Source organism: Spermophilus citellus, assembly GCF_964194105.1.
Source record: "Spermophilus citellus genome assembly, chromosome: 16".
NCBI classification, from domain to species: Eukaryota; Metazoa; Chordata; class Mammalia; order Rodentia; family Sciuridae; genus Spermophilus; species Spermophilus citellus.
This window is the reverse complement of record NC_138196.1, coordinates 87,586,679-87,614,006: the sequence shown is the minus strand read 5'-3', so window position 1 is coordinate 87,614,006 and position 27,328 is coordinate 87,586,679. Positions and strand designations below refer to the sequence as shown.

The 27,328-nt window shown below is 41.9% G+C and overlaps 1 protein-coding gene across 7 annotated transcripts in view; it reads right to left on the bottom strand.

Annotated features, from left to right (window-relative positions):
• Positions 1-18,258, bottom strand: part of LOC308634814 (uncharacterized protein) — a 31,892-nt gene extending 13,634 nt beyond the window's left edge. The window contains exons 1-4 of one of the 7 annotated variants that reach the window (XM_081268928.1): positions 18,119-18,258; positions 12,720-12,769; positions 11,861-11,926; positions 4,729-4,766 (exon numbers count right to left, since the gene is read on the bottom strand). The gene's annotated coding sequence lies outside the window, so the exon portion shown is untranslated. Of the gene's footprint in view, positions 1-3,304; positions 3,456-4,728; positions 4,767-11,860; positions 11,927-12,719; positions 12,770-17,815; positions 17,954-18,118 lie in introns of those variants that run through there. The other 6 variants (XM_081268926.1, XM_081268929.1, XM_081268930.1 and 3 more) reach the window with 6 other exon arrangements.
• Positions 18,259-27,328: the final 9,070 nt, after the last annotated feature.

Sequence of the window (27,328 nt, the reverse complement as noted above, 5' to 3'; positions counted from 1 at the left end):
ATATTAAATTGGAATTAATTAGCTTTGGATAGGGACCAAGCTTTTTGTTTAGAAATCTTGCCACACCAGGTGGGACTCCAGAGAAGCTCACACTTCTCTTACTAGGGACAGCTTAGCACTCCTAGCAACTGTACTTTCATTCCAAGAATGTAAGATGTTGAGAGATGACTCCTGGAAAGGTGGGAGACAGGAAAGTGTATCTGGGGTTAGACTGAACAAGATGAGTTATGCCTTTAAGTAAAGAGAGAGACTGAGGGACTCTCAGAAACTACCGAAAGCCCTTTTGCTTCAGAGAACTGCCACCTTCTTTCCTTGCACTGTAAGATTTGATCCATCTTTGACTACTTTAAAAAAAAATAAAGACAGAAAGAAAGAGAAAGAAAGAAAGAAAGAAAGAAAGAAAGAAAGAAAGAAAGAAAGAAAGAAAGAAAGAAAGAGAATATAGCAGAGTTGCCACACAGAAACCCTTGATTTTACCCTGGTTTCCAATTGTAAGAGCATCTGATACACTATTTGGGAAATTTTTGGTGCCACTGATGTAGGAGTCATGGTTAAATAGGAGTTGGCAACTTGAAGATATTTTTCACTACCTGGTCTGTCTGGTTTGTCTGTCATTGTGTTTTTGTCTGTATCTGTTTCTGGCACTTAAGACATTGGTTATAATGTGTTTATCTTATAAATTGTTTTTTGACAACAGTCTTGGCTGAAATGGTCACCTATAGATGTAAACATGTCTAAAAAATATGTTTTACTGTAACAATCTGGTCTTTGAATGGTTTTCTGAAATATTGTACAATCTTGCATTTGGGAATTGGTTTGTCAGAGGTAAAATAATTATTAGAAACACTAGCAATTTAGATTATAGGACTTAAAAAAATGTCATGAGATAATTTGTAAGAAATATCCAAGTTCTCTCTGTTCACATAGTTAGCCTTCACAAGACAGTTTAAAATCTCCCATTACTGTCCTTGTGCTCAGATGTAATCAATGTATTCTTTATATTGAGATATTTTAGAACTTGTGCCAAATGCTTGACATCACCTGATAAGATGTTATGCTATTACTTAGCCAAATTTTAGCCTCAAATGTCCCGGGTATTTTTCTTCTTCTTCTCTGTAGGGAGACAGAAGTCAATTTTCTCTTTAATACAAGTGCCAGGTTTTCTGTTCTCATCTCTTACCATAGACCTCTTAAAAATATCTAAACAGCCTATTACCAAAAGGTTTACCCTCCCTCAGTTACAAATAGGCTTTGGAGAGAGATTTAACCTGTTTGTCACTGAGAGAGAAAGACTAAACCTAAGAATGGTCACACAAAAAAGTGGATCTGCTCAACAGCAACTGGCTTATCTCAGTAAGAAGCTTAACATTGTAGACTTGTTCTCAAAGGTAAAAGAAAGTAATGTACCATAATTTTAGACATTCAAACCTGTCCAATTACCAACTCAGAAAAAAAAAAAATGCTTCAAATTCCCTAGGCTTGATGTTTCTGCTCAAAAAGGCAGTTTTCCCTAGCTCATTCAGGACCTCTGCCAGGACTTACATTGAAATGCAAATAGAAGCTCACTAGGAGACTGGTCTCAGACACTAGAAAAAAAGTAAAAGTGTCTCTTACCTGAAATTACAACTTGCTTAAAGACACTGTGTTATGCTCAAATTCAGACCCCCAAAAGGCCACCAGAGACCAAGATCAATGTAAGCAGCAAAGAGGTGTTTTATTGTGAGCTAGCTGGGTCCTCCGCATGTACACAGCAACTGGTGATGCTGAGAGGCCCTGAGCCCAGGGTTTGCAACAGTTTAATACACTTTTGAGGAAGGCAGGGACTTCACATACATCATAGCCTCTCTTAGCAAATCATCACACACCACGGGAAAATCATAAAACAACTCTAAAACATGATTAGCACATTCACTGGTGGGAAAAAGTTGGGTAGGGGTAATTGGTTACTACAAGAGGGGGATTCATTTGAACTAATTGGTTTAAGCCAAGAGGGGTGTTCATGCTGAACTACATGGTTTCCCAACATAAACTACTGGGAGGGTCATCTGGCAACCCAGGTATTTCCCTGTCTTATGCTGAATGGTGGCTACTAGGAGGTTGCTATGGGTCCCCACCTAGCCTGACTAAGTCAGGGACACCTGGCAACAGCAGATCTCTCCTGTTATTTGTAGATAAACAACTCAACAGGGTGGGTATGTGCCTAGAAGTGCTCTCTGGGTCTTTCCAAGGACAGAGGTCAGGCCCCCTTTCATGGACAGGCTTTGCTCTGAGATAGAGGCTGGTTTTTCAACTGCTGCATCTGAAAGTTCTTTGGCAAAACAAAAAAAATAAGAAAAAATTTTTAAAAGGCTCACATCTACTGTGTGGAATAGGAAGATTTGAGACAATAAACATAAATGTTAAAAACACATTGGTGGTGGGGGCTGGGGATGTGGCTCAAGCGGTAGCGCGCTCGCCTGGCATTCGTGCGGCCCGGGTTCGATCCTCAGCACCACATACAAACAAAGATGTTGTGTCTGCCGAGAACTAAGAAAAAATAAATTAAATATTAAAATTCTCTCTCTCTCTCTCTGTCCCCCTCTCTCTCACTTCTTCAGTAATCCTCCTTTTAACTTATGATGGTTGGTTGCAGACAAGCATCCTAATATGCATCTTCTAAACATTTCCAGTCTGTGTGTCCACCTCTATTATCAGTGCCCTAGCTCAGGTCCTCATTGGCTCTCATCTGGACTAATCCAACAGGCCCATAAATGTCCTATCCCTATTCCTCACAACCAGCATCTGTGGTACAGTAACAGGAAGGACCATGTTCCCCACACACACCCAAACTCGTCAATGGCTCTCCATTATTAAAGAAAGATCTAAATTCCTTAACAGGACTCACCCCACTCTCTATAGACAATATTCTCTCGGGCCAAACAGCTGTTCCTCTTTGACCTACATTTTTCCTCTGACTACCCAGAACTGCTTGGGTTTGGGCTGGAGCTCAAATACACACACACACACACCACAATTAATTAGTAAGTAGGATGTTTCCATTCTTGAAAACTTTGAAAACCTGGAAAAAAAATAAAAATAGCTTTCTTCAGGCTTGCTTCTAGGTATCAAAGTCATCACATTAATGTCTACATTTCATTACATCAATATCCCTAAATGCTGTTACAAATAACCAGTGCCAATGTACCCCACACACACAGCAGCAAGTGTCTGAAAGAATAATCACAGACTATAACAATAGGTTCCGGTCACCCATGCATCTCTGCAGACAGAGCACCAGCACTGACTCCCTGGGAGGCTTTCTTACCCAGGCAGTGCTTCTCCTCCTCCAGTGGTACCCTCCACTACCCTCTGAAGAAATCTGTAGCCTGGCACATGACCTCTTGTTCCTTAAGGACAGGACCACATTCCAAGCATTCCTGGATCTCCAATCCCAGTGAAGTCCTCAGAATACATTAGACACCCATAAATGTTTACAGAATAATGTGTACATTCTGAGCTAAGCAGAACACTCAAAGACATTTTCTGATTTTTTTCTGCATATCAGGATAGAAAACTTGGACTTCTACCATTAAATTTGATGAAAATATTTAAAAATACAAAATATTTATTAGTATCTCTAACCCATTGTGTAGTTAACCAAATGATCATTTTTTTTCTGTAAAAAAAAAAATTAATGGGAGATATTGAGAAATAAGATGTGTTTTTTTTTTAACTTATAGAAAATTTCAGAGAAAACTGCATAAGCAGTCAAAAAAACTGGTAAATTGGACTTCAACAAAAAACCTATTTGCTTCTTAAGAAGTACAAAGACAATTTATAGAATAAGAAAAAATTTATACTTCAAAACCACAATGTGATGTAACTTAATACCTATTAGGATGACAACTATGGAAAAATATCATGGCAAAGTATTGGAAAGGATATGGAGAAATGGAATCTTCAAACAATGCTGATGGGAATGTAAAATGGTAGAGTCACTTTATAAAACTGTCTGGCAGAGTTTCTTATGGCCCATACATTTTACTCCTAAGTATCTACCCAAAATAAAATATGTCAACTCAAAAACTTGTACAAAAATATTCACAGCAGCATGATCATAAGAACCACAAAGAGGCCAAATATACATCAACTGATAAATGGATAAACAAACTGCAGTGTTTCCATATAACAGAACACTATTCAGCAATAAAAAAAATAAAGTTCTGATCTGTGCTATCTCAAAAACAAGCTAAGAAGCCAGATACAAAGGGCTATATATTGAATGATTACATTTATATAACATGTCCAGAACAAATAAATCCAAAAATAGAGAAAGGAGATTCATAGCTACATGGAGCAAGAGTGAGTGGAGAGTGACTGCTAAAGGATATGGGTCTTCTTTGGAGATGATGAAGGTATTTCAGTATTAGCAGGGTAAGCACACAACTTTGTGAAAACACTAAAACTCAGTGAATTGCACTTTTAAGGAGTGACCTTGATGGTAATGTGAGTTATCTATCAACAAAGCTGTTATTTTTTAAAATGGCTGCACAAAGTCATATAGTAACATCTCTGCACAAGGGTCTGGTTGAATCACTCTGCCTCTGACAGGATAATGTGTCATAAAAACATGCAATCTGTTCAAATGGGGAAATAATCTATGTTCCTACCAATAAATCCCTATTGCAACCATCCACAAAACCAGATCCAAAGTAAAAAGAGCAAAGAACAAAAGAGCATGCAACTCACAATTGGCTGGCAGGTTACAGAATGAAACTAACCAAAGCCTACAAAAAGAAAAATGTTTATTAGGACTGCCCACTTCTTTTTGATTACATAGATTTAAACAAGTCAAAATACATTATACTCATAAGAAAATCTTCCAGCATCTTTATTAGCACATAGCAAGGAAAAACAAGCATTCTCTCCTCTAACAAAATTAACATCCCACAGAACTGTTTGTACTTGGCAGCATGAACATTTCATTTCAGAGTGCTGCTAAATTAAACAAGCCTATGTTGTATTGAACACAATGAGCAGGAAACCCTGGTATCATTAGTTTGATGCTGAAGAACATTAGAAATAAGGAGGATAATATGAATGATGGCAGTGGTGGTGACAGAATAGCATTACTGTCAGTCTTTTCAACATTTCCATTATCTAGAATACAACAATGGAAACATTCTAACAACTTTCTTTTTTTTTTCTTTTGTGGAACTGGAGATTGAACCACACAGGAGTGCACTACCACTGGACTACATCCCCAGACCTTTTTATTTTAATACAGGGTCTCACTAAGTTGCTGAGGCTGGCATTATACTATCAATCTTCCTGTCACAGACTCTGAAGTAACATACAACTTTATAAGATTCTACCAACACCCTTCTCTGTATGCATAAGAAAGCACTGGAACTTAGAGATAGAAAGATCTGAATTCAAGTGATTTTTTTTTTCAGAGAGAGAGAGAAAGAGAGAGAGAGAGAGCTTTTAAATATTTAATTTTTAGTTTTCGGTGGACACAACATCTTTATTGTTTTATTTTTATGTGGTGCTGAGGATGGAACCCAGCACTCCATGCATGCCAAGCAAGCTTGAGCCACATCCCCAGCCTCAAGTTTTTTTTTTTGTTGTTGTTGTTTTAAACCTGCTAGCTACATGCTCAAGGACAAATTTCACAATTTTACTGAGCCCTTGTTGTTGTGAGAACAAAATAAAGTTATACAAAGAGCACAGTGCAATGCTCAATCCACATGCCACCACAAAAATCCTCACTGTTCACAACTCTTTACATCAAATACTGATTTCAGAACTTATACCAGAAAAGGTGTAATTAACAATGGCAATCCTTCTACCTTGTGAACATCTAAAGATCTATTAAGATTTCACATTGAATGAAGAATATTCCTCCTTCATTCCCCTCCCATATAGGTTTTTTAAAAAAACTATCAATAAAGTCTCTTTAAATGTATTAACTCAGGGCATGACACAAAGCATTCATTCACCTAAGAGGTATATAAAAGCACTGAACTGAGAGAAAGAGAGACATGGAGAAAAACACTCTCTATTAGAAAGAAATGCACATTTTGCAGTGCAATAATTGTTAACCTTTTCATAAAAATTGATGCAATCTGATTATAATTCCCAAGTGTCAGTAATTGGTCCTTAAGGTAAAAGAAAAAAAAAGTGGGATGGTTTCAAGGACCAAAAAAAGATGTGGGAAGATATCTTTTCCCATTGACAGCAATTAGTGTTTGAGTGATGGCTGCTAGAATGTTCAGACTGAAAAACTTTGTTATATTAGAACAGACTGAAATATATCTAAAACAAAACACATGGGGTTTAACATACACATACACAATCTTCAAGAAGGTGTCCTCTCTAAACAAACCAAAGAAGGAAAAGACTGTGTTAAATTCCAGTTGCACTGCTACACATAAGGTGTATGGAGGGGGATAGTGGTTTTCAGCCATATTCCCATGCTGATGTCTATTTAAAGACAGCATCTAGATTCTGTAGTAATAGACTTGCTCTGCCTAGCTCCACACAAATTTGCATCAAGCCACACACTGGACAAAACTTTCAGGGTTAGGAGGGAGGAAATTTCTCAGGGGAATGGGACAAGCAGAACTTTGGGATATCCCTAAGGAGTTTCACTAGGCTCTGAGCTCATTATGGACCTTGTGCCCCAGAGCTACTGTTCTTCCCTCCACTTTCTAAAACTCCACCCATAAGACTTTGAGTTAACAGTGTCCCTGGGGGAGACCTGGTCAGTTGCAGAGTCTATAAAAGGAAGCCCTGAGGGTTTTCATCTACACTGTTCAGGAGCACTTAGCATCTCTCCTCCTACTGCAGCTCAGTACTACCACCCTGATTGCAAAGCTGTTTCATCTCAGAGTCCACAGCCTCAAATTCTGCTCAGGAATACCGAACTTCTCTGTCTACCCAACGTTCCAATCAAATGATCATGTACTCTCCCAGTCTAAACTAAACTTTATGCCTAACATAGGAAAACACTGTTTCAAATGCACAAAATCCAACTCATTTAATATGTAATAAAGTCTTTTTTTTTTTTCATTTTTTGGTAGTTGTAGATGGACATAATAGCTGTAATTATTTATTTGTTTCTTTGTTTGTTGTGGTGCTGAGGATAGAACCCAGTGCCTCACACATGCCAGGCAGACACCCTACCACTGAGCCAAAATCCCAGCCCTGTAATAAAGTCTTAATATCTATTTAAATGTAGTATAAAACTTTTAACAAATGCTGCTAACAAGGGACCGGGATGTGGCTCAAGCAGTAGCATGCTCACCTGGCATGCTTGTGGCCTGGGTTCGATCCTCAGCACCTCATACAAAGAGTGTCTGCCGGGCTGGGGATGTGGCTCAAGCGGTAGCGCGCTCGCCTGGCATGCGTGCGGCCCGGGTTCGATCCTCAGCACCACATACCAACAAAGATGTTGTGTCCGCCGAGAACTAAAAAATAAATATTAAAAAAAAAGTCTCTCTCTCTCTCTCTCTCTCACCTCTCACTCTCTCTTAAAAACAAAAACAAAAACAAACAAACAAAAAAAAACAAAGAGTGTCTGCCGAAAACTAGAAAATGAATATTAAAGAATTCTCTCTCTCTCTTAAAAAAAAAAATGCTGCTAACAGGAGAAATAAAGGATAAAGCCTTCATTTCACTTACAATTTCTGTTTAATCCCTCACTTTCCAGGAATATTTTTAGTACATTTTAGAGCACAAAACTAAAGAAATTAACTCATCAGTAAAATGAAAGGCACTGTATAAAGAAATTCCTGTACTGCCACAAAAAAGAGATTAAAAAACCTAGAACTTCAATATTTTAGAAAACAAATAAGATTACAACATTAGCCACAATGAGATACCAGAAGAAAAAGTCCAGGAAAACCTCATTAATTTGGCCCAATAATGAAGACTCAGTAGTTTCACGTCTTCCTTGATATAATTTTGAACTATGTATTAAGAAACACTTGCTAGGGGGGCTGGGGTTGTGGCTCAGTGGTAGAGTGCTTGCCTGGAAGATACAGGGCCCTGGGTTCGATCCTCAGCACCACATATAAATCAATAAAATGAAGGTATTGTGTCCAACTACAACTAAAAAATAAATATTAAAAAAGAGACAATTGCTAGGCAAATTAAAGTGCAAATAAAAATTGCTAGAGAATTATTTAATTGATTTTAAAAGTTTCATATGCAAATGACTTCTACAAAAATACTAATTAAAACTAGTTACATGTAGTCTTTTTAAATTTTTTAAAATTTTTATTGTTGGTTGTTCAAAACATTACATAGTTCTTGATATATCATATTTCACACTTTGATTCAAGTGGGTTATGAACTCCCATTTTTACCCCGTATACAGATTGCAGAATCACATCGATTACACATCTACTGATTTACATATTGCCATACTAGTGTCTGTTGTATTCTGCTGCCTTTCCTACCCTCTACTATCCCCCTCCCCTCCCCTCCCCTCCCCTCCCCTCTTCTCTCTCTACCCCATCTACTGTAATTCATTTCTCCCCCTTGCTTTTTTTAAATTTCCTTTTCCCCTCACTTCCTCTTGTATGTAATTTTGTATAACCCTGAGGGTCTCCTTCCATTTCCATGCAATTTCCCTTCTCTCTCCCTTTTCCTCCCACCTCTCATCCCTGTTTAATGTTAATCTTCTTCTCATGCTCTTCGTCCCTACTCTGTTCTAGAATCAACAAATGGGACTTACTCAAACTAAAAAGTTTTTTCTCAGCAAAAGAAACAATAAGAGAGGTAAATAGGGAGCCTACATCCTGGGAACAAATCTTTACTCCTCACACTTCAGATAGAGCCCTAGTATCCAGAGTATACAAAGAACTCAAAAAATTAAACAATAAGAAAACAAATAACCCAATCAACAAATGGGCCAAGGACCTGAACAGACACTTCTCAGAGGAGGACATACAATCAATCAACAAGTACATGAAAAAATGCTCACCATCTCTAGCAGTCAGAGAAATGCAAATCAAAACCACCCTAAGATACCATCTCACTCCAGTAAGATTGGCAGCCATTAGGAAGTCAAACAACAAGTGCTGGCGAGGATGTGGGGGAAAGGGTACACTTGTACATTGCTGGTGGGACTGCAAATTAGTGCAGCCAATTTGGAAAGCAGTATGGAGATTTCTTGGAAAGCTGGGAATGGAACCACCATTTGACCCAGCTATTCCCCTTCTTGGTCTATTCCCTAAAGACCCAAAAAGAGCATACTACAGGGACACTGCTACATCAATGTTCAAAGCAGCACAATTCACAATAGCAAGACTGTGAAACCAACCTAGATGCCCTTCAATAGATGAATGGATAAAAAAAAAAAAATGTGGCATTTATACACAATGGAGTATTACTCTGCATTAAAAATGACAAAATCATAGAATTTGCAGGGATATGGATGGCATTAGAGCAGATTATGCTAAGTGAAGCTAGCCCATCCCTAAAAAACAAATGCCAAATGTCTTCTTTGATATAAGCAGAATAACTACATGTAGTCTTTAGAATCCTGTATTCCAATAGAAATAAAGTATATAAAATAGAAACAAAAATACTGCTTAAATCTATTAGATTATTAATTCTTCCATCTCTCTGTTTACTTTGGCTGTGAAAAACTGGTTTAGGAGTCAGAAAAGCTTCACAGGCAGGTCCCAGACAAAAACATATTCATTCTACTCAAAGCCTGGCAAAAACTAATTCTCTGTTTTTATTTTTAAAAATGTGAACCATACAATTATATTTACTTTATTTGGGGGGCATTCACTGTATCCTTATTTTCAAACAACATATTGTGAAAAATATTGTCATGTCTATACTGGAAACATAAACAGATCTTAAATATGATCTACTAGCATACCTAGTTCAGATACTTACTCTGCCCATATGGAAAAATTTATTTAAAATAAATGGCTTATGTGATTATTAAAATCAAATAGAATATAGTCCAAATCAAAATTTGAAACAAAGTACCATCAAACATTATGACAGCAAGTGCCAGTTATGCACATCTAAATTTAAATGAAACCATGTTAGTCTTCTCTAAATTAAAATTTACACTATTCTCTTTGCATCTTTAACATAATAATGACAATACACATCAACAATTGGGAGGTTGAGGCTGAGGCAGGAGGATCCTAAATTCAAGGCCAGCCTTAGAAACTTAGTGAGGCCCTAAGTAACTTAGCAAGACCCTGTCTCAAAATTAAAATAAAATAAAGGGCTGGGGATGTGTTTCAGTGGTAAAGTGCCCCTAGATTCAATCCCCAGTATCTATCAATCAATCAATCAATCAATCAATCAAGTAAATAATCATTTTGGTGTCTGTGGATGCCTACCAGGTAGGAAGGTATTCAGTGCTGAATGAAAACTGGTGAATAAAACACTAGTTGAATCATATGGTTCCAGCCTCTGGGTATTCAGGAAACAATGTTAATTGAAGTGAAAAGTCAAGCACACTCAGGAAAAGCAATCTAGATGTACTTTATATATAGAAGACAGTTTATTTTATTTTATTTTTTATTAAACCAAAGGATAAACAGTAGGTCAATGACAAAGTTGTGCATCTGCTTCATGTGAGACCATCCTTATATGTAACTCTTATTTAATTGAAATAAAATCTAAAGCAAACATAAAATGTTAAAAAAATAATATTTACATCAAGAAGTGATAAAATCTTTTGGACTGAAGAGACACACATAGGTTTACACATGAATGCACAATCACATAGTTTACATAACTCAAAAACACTATTATCACCCAATTATAAAAATCCATATTTAGTATGCTATTTAGCAATTGGTATCCATGTTTAAAAAATGTTAAGAAATTTATTTTGAAATTTACTTTAGGCTTCCCTACAGGTGAATAAAACACCAAAGTACTGCTCTTTGCAGAGGAAAACATTCTATATTCAAAACAATTATAACTGGCTGATCAAGTTTTCAAATATTTTTTAAAATATTTAGTTTTTAGGTTTTTTTTTTTTAAGGTGGACAAAATATTTTATTTTTATGTGGTGCCTCACGCATGCCAGGCAAGTATGCTACCACTTATGCCACACCCCAACCCTCAAGTTTTAAATATTAATAATGAGTTAAAATCAAGTCAAAAGACCTAAAAATAACTCAATATATTTAGATATTATCATTCCATTTAATGCCTAAGAGTTTCTCACACATAAGAATCACAAGTAGGTTCTTAAGGAAGAGAATTTTTTTATGTTAATAAGAATATTGAATGAAAAAAGTCTTTGAATAACACAAGGTTTCCTTCAATAGTTTGGTACAGTGGAAATCATCTGTACTCCCAGCAACTCAGGAGACTGAGGCAGGAGAATCACAAGTTCAAGGACAACCTCAGAAACTCAGCAAGGCCCTGTCTCAAAATAAAAAATAAAATAAAATATGCTGGGGATCTAATTTACTGATGAAGTGCCCCTGGGTTCAATCCACAGTACCAATAAAAAACATATTATCTCAAAAAATGTACTTTTTTTCCCCTACTGGATTAGCAAAGATTAAAAAGATTAACAAAACTTTGTATGAGCAAGGGTTTTAAAAATAGGATTCTCATGGACATTGAGGGGGATAACTTTTAAGATAACAGCTTAGCCATATTTATCAATATTTAAAATGTATATAATCTTTGACCTGGCAGTTATAACTCTAAGAAGATAAATAAGTATACTGTCATCAACATACCATTATTTACAAGAAAGAAAAACTAGTAACAATCTAAATTGTTATCAAAGGAATAGCTAGATAAAGTATGATGCCTCTAAATTATGGAAAACTAGGCAGCCAGGACTGGGGTTGTTGCTCAGTGGTAGAGTACTTGCCTGACATGTGTGAAGCACAGGGTTTGATTCTCAGCACCGCATATATAAATAAAGATACATTGACAACTAAAAAAAAAAAGAAGAAGAAGAAAAGAAAACTAGGAAGCCAGTAAATTGATCACCCATGATTATACACATCAGTTTCAACTCACAAATAGAGATATATAAAACACATTAAAAATGACCATATAGTTTCATATATATAAAGAGACTGCTGTTTATTTAAAGTTTTATATATACTTTCATATCCATCAATAAGTTTCCAAAAGTGTGTTAATGGTGGTCATTTCTTTGTGCAGAAGTTGAGGGTTTATTTTTGTCTTTATGTTGTTTTATATGGGTGGAAACTTTTCTAATTATTATAATAAAAAAATCACAACAAACTTTTAAGATAAAGAAGTGCCTCAATATCACCAATATTACTTCAAATCTTTTCAACTTCCTCTTTAAGAGGAAAGAATTCATTGAATGTTGCAAGTAGATGTAATATAGGATCTCCTTCCCAGAACCAAATTTTAAAATGATGAGATAATAGAAATTAAAATATTAGATTCAAAAAGATAGGGAAAGACAAACATCACTATTCAAACAGCCCACATCCTAGAATCCACCTTACCACCCATAGGTTCTATCAACTCAAAAACTCCTAAAACAATATCACTTTTACACCTTAAGGAAGCAGACTAAAAAAAATAATAATTAAAGAATTTTTAAAATATAAAATCATAAAACACTTAGCAGAGTAAAAATATTTAGTTATTTTCCTGTCTTACATTCTTTCTTTAGCACTTTTATTATGAACCTGAAAGAAGGGGGGGGGGGGAAACAATGTAAAAATTATTTTCTATCAAATACTTACATGCCAGCAGCAAACGTGGTCAGAGAAATCCTCCTGGAGGATGTGAACATCTGAAATCAATCAGGACAAAACACAAGTTGAAAGAATGGGACAACTGCGAAGTAAAGTTGAGCACCACTACAAATCTAACCTACATAAATGATTGCATTCAGTGCATATGTCTGGGGCACCATGGTTTTATAGAACCAATGAGTACCTGCACCTGGACCCCACCTCTCCCACTTGCCTGTGTGTGACTGAGGGCAAGTCACATCAGCCCCCCTCTTTGGGCCTATTTTTCATATGTATAATAACAATGCCCAACTAGGAAGATTGCTATGGAATATGAAGGATAATCCACATCAGAGGCTCTAAAATAGTTCTTAGAACATAACAAACAGGGCTGGGGATGTGGCTCAAGCGGTAGCGCGCTCGCTGGCATGCGTGCGGCCCGGGTTCGATCCTCAGCACCACATACCAACAAAGATGTTGTGTCCGCCGAGAACTAAAAAATAAATATTAAAAATTCTCTCTCTCTCTCTCTCTCTCCTCTCTCTCTCTCTCTTTAAAAAAAAAAAAAGAACATAACAAACATCCAATGTTTTTACTGTTATAGCCTCTCATGTAATTAAAAAATCTGCCACTCACCACCTGAACCCCTATTATTTATTATATTTCTCATTACTATTATTGAAAAGAGGCATAGTCTTTGTATTCTAGAGGCTAATGTGTAATGGGTGAGATGAGCTACCCAGACATGTAAGGCAAAAGTCCAAAGTGAATTCTTCATTTGCTTGTATAACAAACATCTCAATGTGAACTTTTGCCGCAGTCTTGGCTGGGCACAGAATCACGAGCCACCACACACCTTGTAGATTCAAACAGCAATTCTTTATTCCCGAACTCACACCGGCCTCTACACACACGTTCTGGGAAAAATCCCAGTTCTGCCGCCGCCCAATTCACCTACTCCACGAGGCTTTCTTCTCCAATACTTTCTGAATCTCAGGAGAACTCAAGGGGAACTCAAGGATCAGGCGTGCCTGAGGCAGCAGGATACGCCCTATTTCCCCCGCAGGGTACACCTTAAACCTGGAACTTCCCTAAACCCAAGTCTTAAACCGGGAACGCCTTAAACCCAAATTATCCTAAACCGGGATACTTCCTAAAACCTGCAGGATACACCCTAAACCTGGATCCACCCTCGTCCTTGAGCAGGGTCACCTTTTAACATGGGGTATGCTGGCAAGGAAATTTCGATGCGTCATTCCTACTTGGCAATGGCCCTCAGCAAACTTTGTCAGGTATTTTGCTGGGTTCTGGGATTCTTTACTATACAGAAAAGACCCAGTTTCTCTCAAGGAGCATCCCATCTACCAAGGCTGACACCACAACACAGGAAAGCTTCTTGAAGTGACAGATACTGGTTTTTACTGGGCTAGGGGTAGAACATATCTTAAGTGGCAGAATGAGGTGTGGAAGAATCTGGGTGGAAATGATGGCATCACAGGATACACAGGGCCTTTGGGGAATGCTGAGTAGCACTGTTATTAGGGTGCACCCAAGATAGGGATAAGCAGGAATGCCTTGAAGGAAAGACTGTTTGTTTCCTGTTCTGAAATGCACTGATTATCTTCAAACTAAAAACAGAAAGATTTTAGCTGTGACTTCAACTCCAATATCTTTTTATTGTCGTTCTTTTCTTTCTTTCTCTCTTTAAAAGTGAGCAAAGTACAAGCAGAAAAAAAAGAACCACCCCCTCAGCATATGGTGGTGGTGGAAGAGACAGTGATGAGTTCCATACATTTTCTCCTTTAATTTTCCCAGTCTTCTTATAAAGGCAGTATTGTTCTTCTCACAGATTAGGAAACTGAAGTTTGGAGAAGATAAATAGATTTTAAATGTATATATTTAGGGCTGGGGATGTGGCTCAAGTGATATCGCGCTCGCGTAGCATGCGATCGGCCTGGGTTCGATCCTCAGCACCACATACAAAAAAAAAAAGATGTTGTGTCCACCTCTCTGCCTCTCTCTCTCTCTCCCCCCCCTCTTCCTCTCTCACTCTCTCTTTAAAAAATGTATACATTTATTAATGTATACATTTAATCTCATTTTTATTTCTTTTGGGTTTTTGTTTTTCTGGAATTAGACAAAACAGTTCTAAGGTACTCATGGAAAAAATAAACAAGAATTGCCAGGAATATGAAAAGCAACAAGGGAAAACTAGTTTTAAAAGATATTAAAACTTTTATAAAACCAATAATGTGATACTGGTATATGAAGAAAAAGACTAATAAAATACAAACCCCAGAGACACCCCAATGCATCCCAAAGTTAACAATACAGTAAGAATATTCAAATAAGGGCTCTAAAACCAACAGGTGAAAAGAACGAGCACACAGAAAAAGATAAAGTTGAACCTATGTATCATTCTGAACACCAGAATAAATCCTGGTTTGAACATTTCAATGTAAAAGTGATACCATAAAAGTACTAAAAAAAAAAAAAAAAAAAAAAAAAAAAAAACCATGGGCAAATTCTAAAAATCTTGAAGGCCTTTCAGTGACTTAAACTCCAGATACCATAATGAACAATATAAACTGTAAAATTCAACGGAAAAAAAAAAAAAAGTAAGACTTCTATATATCAAAATATGTGAAGGTAAATGAAATAAATAAATAAATAATTGTAAAAACTACGATTTATATCACACAGGGCTAATCTCTCCAATTTATAAATTTCTAGAAATTAATAAGGGGAAAATAGCAACCCAAAACAAAAATGTACAAAAAACACATGAACAGAGGGTTTACAGGAAAAAAAAATACAGCTAGTTTAAGCATAAGATGCTCAGCCTCATTAATAATGATAGCAATGCACGTTAAAACTACTCTATATTGATAATTCTCATCTATCAAACTGTTAACAAATTCAAGGGTTGTAAACACACTACATTGGAAAGGCCCCAGAAAAATAGGAACTCTCTCATACACTGCAATCTGCCCTCTTGTATCTGTGATATTCAGACTGGATTCGACAATCATAGGTGAAAATATTTTTTTAAAAAATTGTCATACTGAACACATACCAACTTTCTTCCTTGTCATTATTCCATAAGCAATACATTGTAACAACTATTTACATGGCATTTACATTGTATTAGGTTTTCTAAGCAATCTAAAGATGATTTAAAAGTATGTGCAGGATGTTCATAGGTTATATGCAAACACTATGCTTTTTTATATAAGAGACTCAAGCATCCTTGAATTTCAGTATCCACAAAGGGGTCCTCAAACCAATCCTTCATGAATAATTAAGAGAAACTGTACTTATGGGAGTTAAAAATGGTGCAACACTTAAGAAAGGAAGTATTTAACAAAATTATAAACGCACTGCCCACAGGTGCAGCAATTCCACTTCTAGGAGATGTACCTGCACATGTATAAAATGATATGTATACAAGATGTTTCATGACAGTATGGTCTGTGATAAACCTAGAGACAACCCAAATACCCACCAGGGGGAATGGTTAAGTAAACAAGGCATTAATAGACACTGTTTAAATATAGCTGTTTTTTTTAAAAAAAAAAAAAGTGTTTTCTATAAACAAATATTATATTCTTTCTAAATAAATACTAATAGGAAAATATCTCAAGAGCATATAAAGAAAAAGCCATGGGACAGAATTACTTACATTGTATGCTAATTTTATATAAAAAGAACATAGTACACTGGCATTTCTCCTACTCTAAAGAAGGGTAAAGGTGGTGGGGCAAAGCAATTAGAAATCAGATTTTCCCAAGCATGCCTATGTCATTTTAACTTTTGAACCATAAGAACGTGTTATCTACATTAAAAGAATTTTTAAACATTAAAAAAAAATACTTACAGAAAGAAGAGAAAGAGACATCTATAGATAAGACTTCAAACCAAGCTTTAAAGAGATTTTTTGCTCTGAAATTAGATGCTGAAAAGCAATCTTGGTGTGGTCTTCGCAAAAAAAATATATATATATATATATGCTTTTTCCCCCTTCAATCAAGTAAAGGATATGATAATCTGTTTTTAAAAAGCTATTTGAAGGAGTACGAAATTAGGAAAGAGGAGAAAAATGTACAATGAGGACACTCTAGTATAATGGTTCTCCAAGTATGGTCCCTGTACCAGCAGCATCAGCATCATGTGATAACTTGTTAAAATTAAAATTCTCAGGCTCCCACCCACTACTGAATCAGAAACTTTGTACTAGTCCAGCAATCCTGGTAGTACCCTCAAGTCTGAGGGTCACATATCTTGTCTGGTGCTTCCCACAGGTTCATGTACACCACCAGTCTGCATTTCAAACAAGATCCAGGATGCTTCAGATATGCTGCTCTAGGACCACACTCACACTTGGATAAGCAAAGCTGAAGTCCTCCTGGGGAAAAAAGGTATGTAACCTTTATATGGTTGAGTTTCCTATGAAACCAGTCCTCAGTATCAGAAGGAAAAAGTCCTTATACAGGCTTCCTAGCCAAGAGAGATCATGGAGCTAGATTCCCAAGTAAACTGTGCACACAGAGAATAAATGTTTTCAAATACATTCTTATAAAAACTATAACAACTATGAAACATCAAAATTCAACTTAAGGACGTCTTACTTGGAAAAAAAAAAGTATAAGGGGACCGACAAACTTTCAGAAATGGGGAAAAAAAACAAAAGTAATCCATATTCCATAAATTCTGCTTGTGTTGTCTGAACAACTTAACCTCAAATGCATTAACTGCCCGCCATGTGCTCTACATGGAAAAGCACCAAGAAGTTTGTTCCCCTCAAACCCTTTTCAGAAAAATTGTAGTCATGTTTATGAACACCAGTCTTCCATTTGTTTCACATGAAGAGAAAGATCTCTATAGGAAACTTCTGAATAAAGAATTCTGATTTAGCTGAGCTCTGCCGCCAAGGCCTCGGAGCAGCGCCTGCGCCACCCGAGCTCCCCCAGCCCTCCCCGAGCCCCAAGCTGCCCAGACCCGCCCCCCCCCCCACCACGCGCTTGGCCCGCTCAGCCCCAGCCCTGCCACCCAACCCCAGGCCCGTGGTGGAGCCACCTGCGCCCTGAGCCCGCGCGGCCCCTCACCTTCCTCTTCCCCGGTTTCTGCGCACCACCACTACCAACCCACTGGCCACCATGTAGGTGGAGTGGAGGAGGCCCTGCCGCCCACGGGCGCCCAGAAGGCCAAGAAAACAGTGCGTGGCGGGTGGCGGCAGCAGCGGGGGCAGCGGCAAGAAGAACCAGCTGGGCAAGTACACACTCAGCTGGTGGTACAGACTATCCGATCTGCAGTCTGGGCAAGCGTGGCGCCATCTAAATGGAGGCCAGGAAGGTAAATGGAGGCCAGGAAGGTAGCAGTGGTTCGATCACCACAAAGGGCGCACCTACCTCAAATGCTCCATGCAAGTGCTGATGCAGGACGACTGGCTGCTGCAGGTCAATGGCAAGGGTGCCAAAGACTCCTTCCAGTTCAACTTCAAGAAGCTGGAGGCCTGTGAGGGTGCGCCCCGCCCCCCACAAGCCGCAGACAAGCCCCAGAAGCCAGAGGCGCCGCCCCCTGGCCTGCCAAAGGATCCACAGCCGACAAGCGTGACCCGAAGGCAGTGCTGCCAAGGACAAAGGCAGCAGCAGCGTTGGCGGGGAGCGAGACGGTGAAGAAGGTGGCCAAGCCCAGCGCCCCCAAGGTGCCCCAGCGCGCAAGTGTGCCTCCTGCGTCAAGGCTGGCCGGGCTGCGGGCTGCTGGGGCCTCCCCTCCCCTCCTCCACGCTGTGTGGGAAGATTTTTGAAACAGCCTGGGTGACGCCCTGAATTTCAATCGTGCTTGGCAATGGCTGTCGCCATGGTTACCGCCTCCCAAGGGGTGCCAATGGGGTGGGCTGGTTGGCTAGCTTCCAGTGGCCTGGCCCCCTCCCTCTTGCTGCTCTGGGCTCGCAACAATTGCTCCAGGCCCTAGGGCAGCATGGCGCTCCCCTCCCCGCTGTGGGCCTCCAGGAAGCCACAATAAAAGATTGTTGACTTTTGCAAAAAAAAAAAAAAAAAAAAACTAGTTTAGACAGAAGGATTTAGAAGTCAAATGTGGTGTCACATGGCCTTTAATCTCAGAAGCTCTGGAGGCTGAGACAAGAGCCAGCCTCAGTGATGGTGAGGCACTAAGCAACTCAGTGAGACCCTATCTCTAAATAAAATATAAAATAGGGCTAGGTATGTAGGTCTGTGGGTGAGTGCCCCTGATTTCAATCCCTGGTACTCACCCTCCCGCAAAAATAAAGGATATAGAAATCTGGAACTTCTTTTTGCAAGTCATCTTTGACTAGCTTTGGGTGCTAAAAATTAACCAATGTGCTGACATTTTTTATATATTTCCTATTTCATTGCCTCTGAGATGCCATCACCTTTAAGACACTTAGAACATTCTTATTCTATGTACCACTCAGAAGAAAAATTGCCATATGGTTTCAACATGCCAATTTTAAGATTCCATCCATCTCAGATGTGCATCTTAAAAATCAATGAAATGCCTTAATTATAAACCACAGAATTGTATGGTAAATTATTTGTTTTCCTTCTAGTTAACTCTTATGTATCTCAAATGTAAAACTCCATAAAGGCATGCAAGTTTTTTCTATTTGACAACATATCCTCCATGCTTAGAAACTAGAACATTTTACTTGCTCAAAATAATAAAAATTAATTATTTTCAATTTGGCTGACTTCTCAGGTCAAAGAGATTCAATATATCTCTAAACAATTGAAAATATATCCTTCTCCGAGAAGTCTTTATTTACATGTTTGTTCCCATAGCACTTTTCAATAGTAATAAATAACAAACACCTTACAAGATTTTTTTTAAATCAAAATAAACATCCTTTTTAGAGTTAAACAAGTTGAGGGAATTTTTGTTACACTGTAGCTAGCTTGAGCTAAACTTTATTTTAATTCTTCTCTATCATAACTAGCAGTGTTTCAAGTGAAAAGATAATTTGTAATGAATCTGTATCATCAAGATTCATCCTGGTCACAAGAATTTTGATGTTAAAATGGTTTAATCAAGCCCACTTTAAGTGAGCATTACTTTAAGACACAATATTTAAAACCCCACCCTTTGCCTCTAATTATGTAAGACAAAGTAGTAAGGAATGCTTCAGGAGAATAAGGAAATTGTCTGAAAATTAGTGCTCATTTCTTCACACTACGCATTAACTCAACATAAATTTAAAATTATAGTGAGTATACATAGACTAATATATATGCAAACAGTATGAGATGGCACATAAATCTCACCCTAATGAATCAAAAAATTTAATCTTGTTAATATTTTACTTGTTGGGCTGGGGATGTGGCTCAAGCGGTAGCACGCTCACCTGGCATGTGTGGGGCCCGGGTTCGATCCTCAGCACCACATACAAACAAAGATGTTGTGTCCGCTGAAAACTAAAAATAAATAAATAAATAAACATTGAAATTCTCTCTCTCTCTCTCTCTCTCTCTCTCTCTTTTTAAAAAAAATATTTTACTTGTTATTACTAGCAACTGAAGGAATTCATTATGTTCCTTCAAGTAGCAGTACCTCAAAGCACAAGACACAAAGAATGTGCTCCGACATGGTGGAAAAAGAAGGGATCCATGAAAGGGTCATAGTATGACCTGTGGTAGACTAAGGCAGCCTGTAATTGACCTTGGCATGTTATCCCTAGTTCAATCTAGTCTCTCCTTTTTATTAACATAAATAAGGTTATCCCAACACTAAGTGTTTTCTCCCTAGTTTCCATCTTCATCTCCCTGTTTGATTTTCTTGTTTGAACTAGATCCTAATACCTTTTTTTTAATCAACTCAAACTTCTTCATTAGCAGCAGGTGCAAGCACTCGAACACATGCTGTCTTCCACCACAGCTCAGAGTTCTGGTTATATATAAGTGAGACAGCAATGCATGTCATATATTGTCCTCCCTTTATTTCTCTTCTACATGTAAGTGAAAGTATCACACCCACTTTCACTTATGTGTGTAGGTAGGTTCTGTTATTTTTTAACCTCACTGCTCAGTAGCAAAGTGGGCTCGACAAATGTTCAACACCAAGGAGAGGAGTCTTGGTTCTGTGGTTGGCAACCAACAGTTCCAGACTGGAATCACGTGCTTCAAGAGGAATCAAACTTTCCTTTGCCTGAGGCAAGACTTTGGCTAGTGTCACCACCAGCCCCCATACAAAGGTCACTCTTAGCCCACCTCTGCTCTCTCACACAGGGCCAAATGATAGTTTAGGGGTGGAAGACCTGGGAATTGGACAAAAGGCATGGAAAAAGCCTGTCCCAAGGAACTCACACACCCTGCTGCATCCAATTTCAGAGTGAGTCCCAGACACACCCTTGCAGCCCCACCAGGACCCCAGGGAACCAGCTGCGAGCACCTCTGGGAGAAGGACCTTAGGCAAGGAAGGGGCATAGATCTCCGTGGGTGTTGGAAGGCCATCCCACCACGGCCCAGCAGTGTGACTTTGGACAGTGCCACAGTCTGGTTGGGCACAAAATCACGAGCCACCACAGCCTTGTAGATTCAAACAGCAATTCTTTATTCCCGAACTCACACCGGCCCTCTACAAACACGTTCTGGGGAAAATCACGTTTTTCCGCAAAATTCACGTACTCCACCAGGCTTTGAATCCCAAATACTTTCTGAATCCCAGGAGAACTCAATGGGAACTGAAGGATTGGGCATGCCTGAGGCAGCAGTATACGCCCTATCCCCCCCCCCCCCCCCCCCCCCCCCCCCCCCCGCAGTACACCTTAAACCCAAGGAGCGGGATACTCCCTAAAACCTGATACTCCCTAAACCCGGATCCGCCCTGGTCCTTGAGCAAGGTCATCTGACTCAAGCATACATGCAATGTCACAGCGAATGTCCAAGGCAAGTCCATTTCCAGGAGTCCTTCCTCTAAGCAACATGGGGTACGCTGGCAAGGAAATTGTCATACCTACTTGGCTAATGGCTCTCAGCATCTCCCCCCTTCTGATTAATTAAACAACAAGCAATGTGGCTTAAGGACCTTGCCTGGTAGGTTGTCCAATTCAACATATGGTTCTTACCCGTCATGGGAAAAACTGACCTCTAGGCATCAGCCTCCTGTCTTAGGTTGATACCACTGCAATTAGATCATACCCCTCACTGACTACAGGTCCAGACAGCCATACTTATGGATAGGCCTATGCACCAGTCGGGGGGGTGAGGTTCTTGCCTTACCTCTGTTGGCCCCCAAATTTAGCCTTGGTGCCAGTGGGGGGGTGAGGTTCTTTGCCTCACCTCTGTTGGCCCCCAAATTTTAGACCATCACTAGGAGAAGGGAGGAGGATACAGAAATGCTATGACACCAAGCCAGTTGACGGCTCCTTTGGAAAAATTGCATCACTGGTGACACCATTAGCAAAGATATGCCAGCACTACCACAATTAACATGGGGTGCGCTGGCAAGGAAATAAAAATTGCATCACTGGTGACACCATGAGCAAAGATATGCCAGCACTACCACAATTCACTGCACCAGACAATAGTTCACAATGCATACAACTGATATATAGTCCAGGCAAGTTCTGCAAGCAGTTCAAATCAGAGGAGTCTATCAATATGTCCATTTCTTCCCAAAGTAAATTGAGTCCTTGATTGAGCATTACTTGTTGAGTTATATTCATTGATGCATCAGTTTATACAGTTTACTGTGATAGCTATCATAGAAGCTGTAGTTTGGTTTTATCTTAGTCTTCACTGGCACTGGGATGGAGATGGGAATTCTGGCAATGATGCTAAAGAGACATTATCCTGAACAGAATTATTAAATATAATGAAAGGAAAGGTGAAAGTAAACAAACAGATCTGTTAACCTCCTTTAAAAACAATCCTTACCTAATTTAAATTAGTAAACAAACAGATCTGTTAACCACCTTTAAAAACTGAAAGGGTAAAGTTTCTAAGCTGGAAAGCTTGAATTAAAATGTAAAAGATTAGGTATTATTAAGTTCCTCTGCTACACCCAGATTCCTGAGATAGTTAAGACAACGCCCTACTGGCCATTCAGCCTAGGGCCCTGTGCAGTTTGTCACTGGGCCCGAACCAATCAGTTTGAATGTGTACCCAGTTTAGAAGTGACCAATCACCCCTGCCCAGCCTGTTCCCGCCAATGAATGGACTAATCATGTATCAGAGTTGTTGTTCAATTTTCCCACGCCTCATGATGATTTGTTCTGATGTATGCACAGCCCCCCACCCTCTCCAAAAAGTGTACTTAAACTCTGCTTGACCTCTGCTCTGGGCTCTGGGCTGCTCTCCCTTCTTGAGTGAGCACGGAGCCCCAGCACGCTGGAACGGATCCCTAATAAATCCCCCTTGCCATTGCATGGAGCTAGTCTCGTGTGGTCTCTCCTTCTCCAACGTTTCGCCGGACCCTTACAAAACAATCCTTAACAGCTGTTTACCTAATTTAAATTAAACCATTTAAATCACGTGAATAAAAAAAATAATTCGGATCCATTTTTTCATGAGCGCTCCTCATATATGAAATATGGACATACACACATACAGACATACAACACAAAACAGAAGTGTGCACACATAACATACAACACATAAGACAATAGTAAAGGCCTTGTAGCTTTACCTAGGTGAAATCTCCATTGCAATGTTTAAAAACTCCACAGTCAAAAAATAAAACTGATCAGAAAAACATTAACCTAGGTTTGTATGAGCTCAAAAATAAAATAAAACTTTATGATGTGGGAAAAATGCAAAAATAAAATAGATATTGAAAAAAGCACCCTGGTTAATCACTGTCACAGATGTAAGAATAGCCAAGCTGGAGCTCTGGATATCAGCTGTTATGGATTTGAGTCAAATCATCTTCTTTTTGGTCAGCCTTGGCGTTGCCCTCAGTGATAAGAGAGCCGTCCTTCTGATGGGACCTACAATGGACAACTCCCAACTGGGTGGGTAAGTGGGAGGCCTCTATCAGATTGGTTATAAGAGCCGAATTAGTGATCGCATTACCTTTGGTGGTAAGTAGGGAGGAATGTTGGGAAAAGTATAAATGGCAGCCGTACCCCAGAGAAAAAACCCCAACATGGCGCCTAAGGACTTCTTCTTCCTACCTTCTTCTTCTCTGCAGTGGCAAGAAAAGTTCCCGCCCTTGTGAACTCTCCCGCCGGCGCCAATTTCAAATCTCGCTGGTGGGGAACCTTAGCCCAATGAGAACTAATTCCTGGGCGCGGAAGCTGATATCTGGAAGAACTTGCCAATAAACGGGTGGCCTGCCATTTATCTAAGCCCTACCATCTCCCCTTTAGTTCTATATAAGCACACAGCTTTTTGCAATAAAATTGGAATTCTCCCGGCGAAGTGTCTTTGCATGGGGAATTCTTTCACCCTCCAGGGTCCATCTTGCCTAGTCCTTCCCCTGTCCTCAGACCCTCCCTGGTTCCTCTCCAGGATCCCTTCCTCTGCCCTAGGCAGTACCCTCCAGGGTCCATCTTGCCTAGTCCTTCCCCTGTCCTCAGGCCCTCCCTGGTTCCTCTCCAGGATCCCTTCCTCTCCCTGGGCAGTGCCCTCCAGGGTCCATCTTGCCTAGTCCTTCCCCTGTCCTCAGACCCTCCCTGGTTCCTCTCCAGGATCCCTTCCTCTCCCTGGGCAGTGCCCTCCAGGGCCCATCTTGCCTAGTCCTTCCCCTGTCCTCAGACCCTCCCTGGTTCCTCTCCAGGGTCCCTTCCTCTGCCCCAGGCAGTGCCCTCCAGGGCCCATCTTGCCTAGTCCTTCCCCTGTCCTCAGGCCCTCCCTGGTTCCTCTCCAGGGTCCCTTCCTCTCCCTGGGCAGTGCCCTCCAGGGCCCATCTTGCCTAGTCCTTCCCCTGTCCTCAGACCCTCCCTGGTTCCTCTCCAGGGTCCCTTCCTCTGCCCCAGGCAGTGCCCTCCAGGGCCCATCTTGCCTAGTCCTTCCCCTGTCCTCAGGCCCTCCCTGGTTCCTCTCCAGGGTCCCTTCCTCTCCCTGGGCAGTGCCCTCCAGGGTCCATCTTGCCTAGTCCTTCCCCTGTCCTAAGACCCTCCCTGGTTCCTCTCCAGGATCCCTTCCTCTCCCTGGGCAGTGCCCTCCAGGGCCCATCTTGCCTAGTCCTTCCCCTGTCCTCAGACCCTCCCTGGTTCCTCTTCAGGGTCCCTTCCTCTGCCCTAGGCAGTGCCCTCCAGGGCCCATCTTGCCTAGTCCTTCCCCTGTCCTCAGGCCCTCCCTGGTTCCTCTCCAGGGTCCCTTCCTCTGCCCTAGGCAGTGCCCTCCAGGGCCCATCTTGCCTAGTCCTTCCCCTGTCCTCAGACCCTCCCTGGTTCCTCTCCAGGGTCCCTTCCTCTGCCCTAGGCAGTGCCCTCCAGGGTCCATCTTGCCTAGTCCTTCCCCTGTCCTCAGGCCCTCCCTGGTTCCTCTCCAGGATCCCTTCCTCTGCCCTAGGCAGTGCCCTCCAGAGCCCATCTTGCCTAGTCCTTCCCCTGTCCTCAGACCCTCCCTGGTTCCTCTCCAGGGTCCCTTCCTCTGCCCTAGGCAGTGCCCTCCAGGGTCCATCTTGCCTAGTCCTTCCCCTGTCCTCAGACCCTCCCTGGTTCCTCTCCAGGGTCCCTTCCTCTGCCCTAGGCAGTGCCCTCCAGGGTCCATCTTGCCTAGTCCTTCCCCTGTCCTCAGACCCTCCCTGGTTCCTCTCCAGGGTCCCTTCCTCTGCCCGGGCAGTGCCCTCCAGAGCCCATCTTGCCTAGTCCTTCCCCTGTCCTAAGACCCTCCCTGGTTCCTCTCCAGGATCCCTTCCTCTCCCTGGGCAGTGCCCTCCAGGGCCCATCTTGCCTAGTCCTTCCCCTGTCCTCAGACCCTCCCTGGTTCCTCTCCAGGGTCCCTTCCTCTGCCCTAGGCAGTGCCCTCCAGGGCCCATCTTGCCTAGTCCTTCCCCTGTCCTCAGGCCCTCCCTGGTTCCTCTCCAGGGTCCCTTCCTCTGCCCTAGGCAGTGCCCTCCAGGGCCCATCTTGCCTAGTCCTTCCCCTGTCCTCAGACCCTCCCTGGTTCCTCTCCAGGGTCCCTTCCTCTGCCCTAGGCAGTGCCCTCCAGGGTCCATCTTGCCTAGTCCTTCCCCTGTCCTCAGGCCCTCCCTGGTTCCTCTCCAGGATCCCTTCCTCTGCCCTAGGCAGTGCCCTCCAGAGCCCATCTTGCCTAGTCCTTCCCCTGTCCTCAGACCCTCCCTGGTTCCTCTCCAGGGTCCCTTCCTCTGCCCTAGGCAGTGCCCTCCAGGGTCCATCTTGCCTAGTCCTTCCCCTGTCCTCAGACCCTCCCTGGTTCCTCTCCAGGGTCCCTTCCTCTGCCCTAGGCAGTGCCCTCCAGGGTCCATCTTGCCTAGTCCTTCCCCTGTCCTCAGACCCTCCCTGGTTCCTCTCCAGGGTCCCTTCCTCTCCCTGGGCAGTGCCCTCCAGGGTCCATCTTGCCTAGTCCTTCCCCTGTCCTCAGGCCCTCCCTGGTTCCTCTCCAGGGTCCCTTCCTCTGCCCTAGGCAGTGCCCTCCAGGGCCCATCCTGCTCAGTCCTTCCCCTGTCCTCAGACCCTCCCTGGTTCCTCTCCAGGGTCCCTTCCTCTGCCCTAGGCAGTGCCCTCCAGGGCCCATCTTGCCTAGTCCTTCCCCTGTCCTCAGACCCTCCCTGGTTCCTCTCCAGGGTCCCTTCCTCTCCCTAGGCAGTGCCCTCCAGGGCCCATCTTGCCTAGTCCTTCCCCTGTCCTCAGACCCTCCCTGGTTCCTCTCCAGGGTCCCTTCCTCTCCCTAGGCAGTGCCCTCCAGGGTCCATCTTGCCTAGTCCTTCCCCTGTCCTCAGACCCTCCCTGGTTCCTCTCCAGGATCCCTTCCTCTGCCCTAGGCAGTACCCTCCAGGGTCCATCTTGCCTAGTCATTCCCCTGTCCTCAGGCCCTCCCTGGTTCCTCTCCAGGGTCCCTTCCTCTCCCTGGGCAGTGCCCTCCAGGGTCCATCTTGCCTAGTCCTTCCCCTGTCCTCAGACCCTCCCTGGTTCCTCTCCAGGGTCCCTTCCTCTGCCCGGGCAGTGCCCTCCAGGGCCCATCTTGCCTAGTTCTTCCCCTGTCCTCAGGCCCTCCCTGGTTCCTCTCCAGGGTCCCTTCCTCTCCCTAGGCAGTGCCCTCCAGGGCCCATCTTGCCTAGTCCTTCCCCTGTCCTCAGACTCTCCCTGGTTCCTCTCCAGGGTCCCTTCCTCTCCCTGGGCAGTGCCCTCCAGGGCCCATCTTGCCTAGTCCTTCCCCTGTCCTCAGACCCTCCCTGGTTCCTCTCCAGGGTCCCTTCCTCTCCCTGAGCAGTGCCCTCCAGGGCCCATCTTGCCTAGTCCTTCCCCTGTCCTCAGACCCTCCCTGGTTCCTCTCCAGGGTCCCTTCCTCTCCCTGGGCAGTGCCCTCCAGGGCCCATCTTGCCTAGTCCTTCCCCTGTCCTCAGACCCTCCCTGGTTCCTCTCCAGGGTCCCTTCCTCTGCCCTAGGCAGTGCCCTCCAGGGTCCATCTTGCCTAGTCCTTCCCCTGTCCTCAGACCCTCCCTGGTTCCTCTCC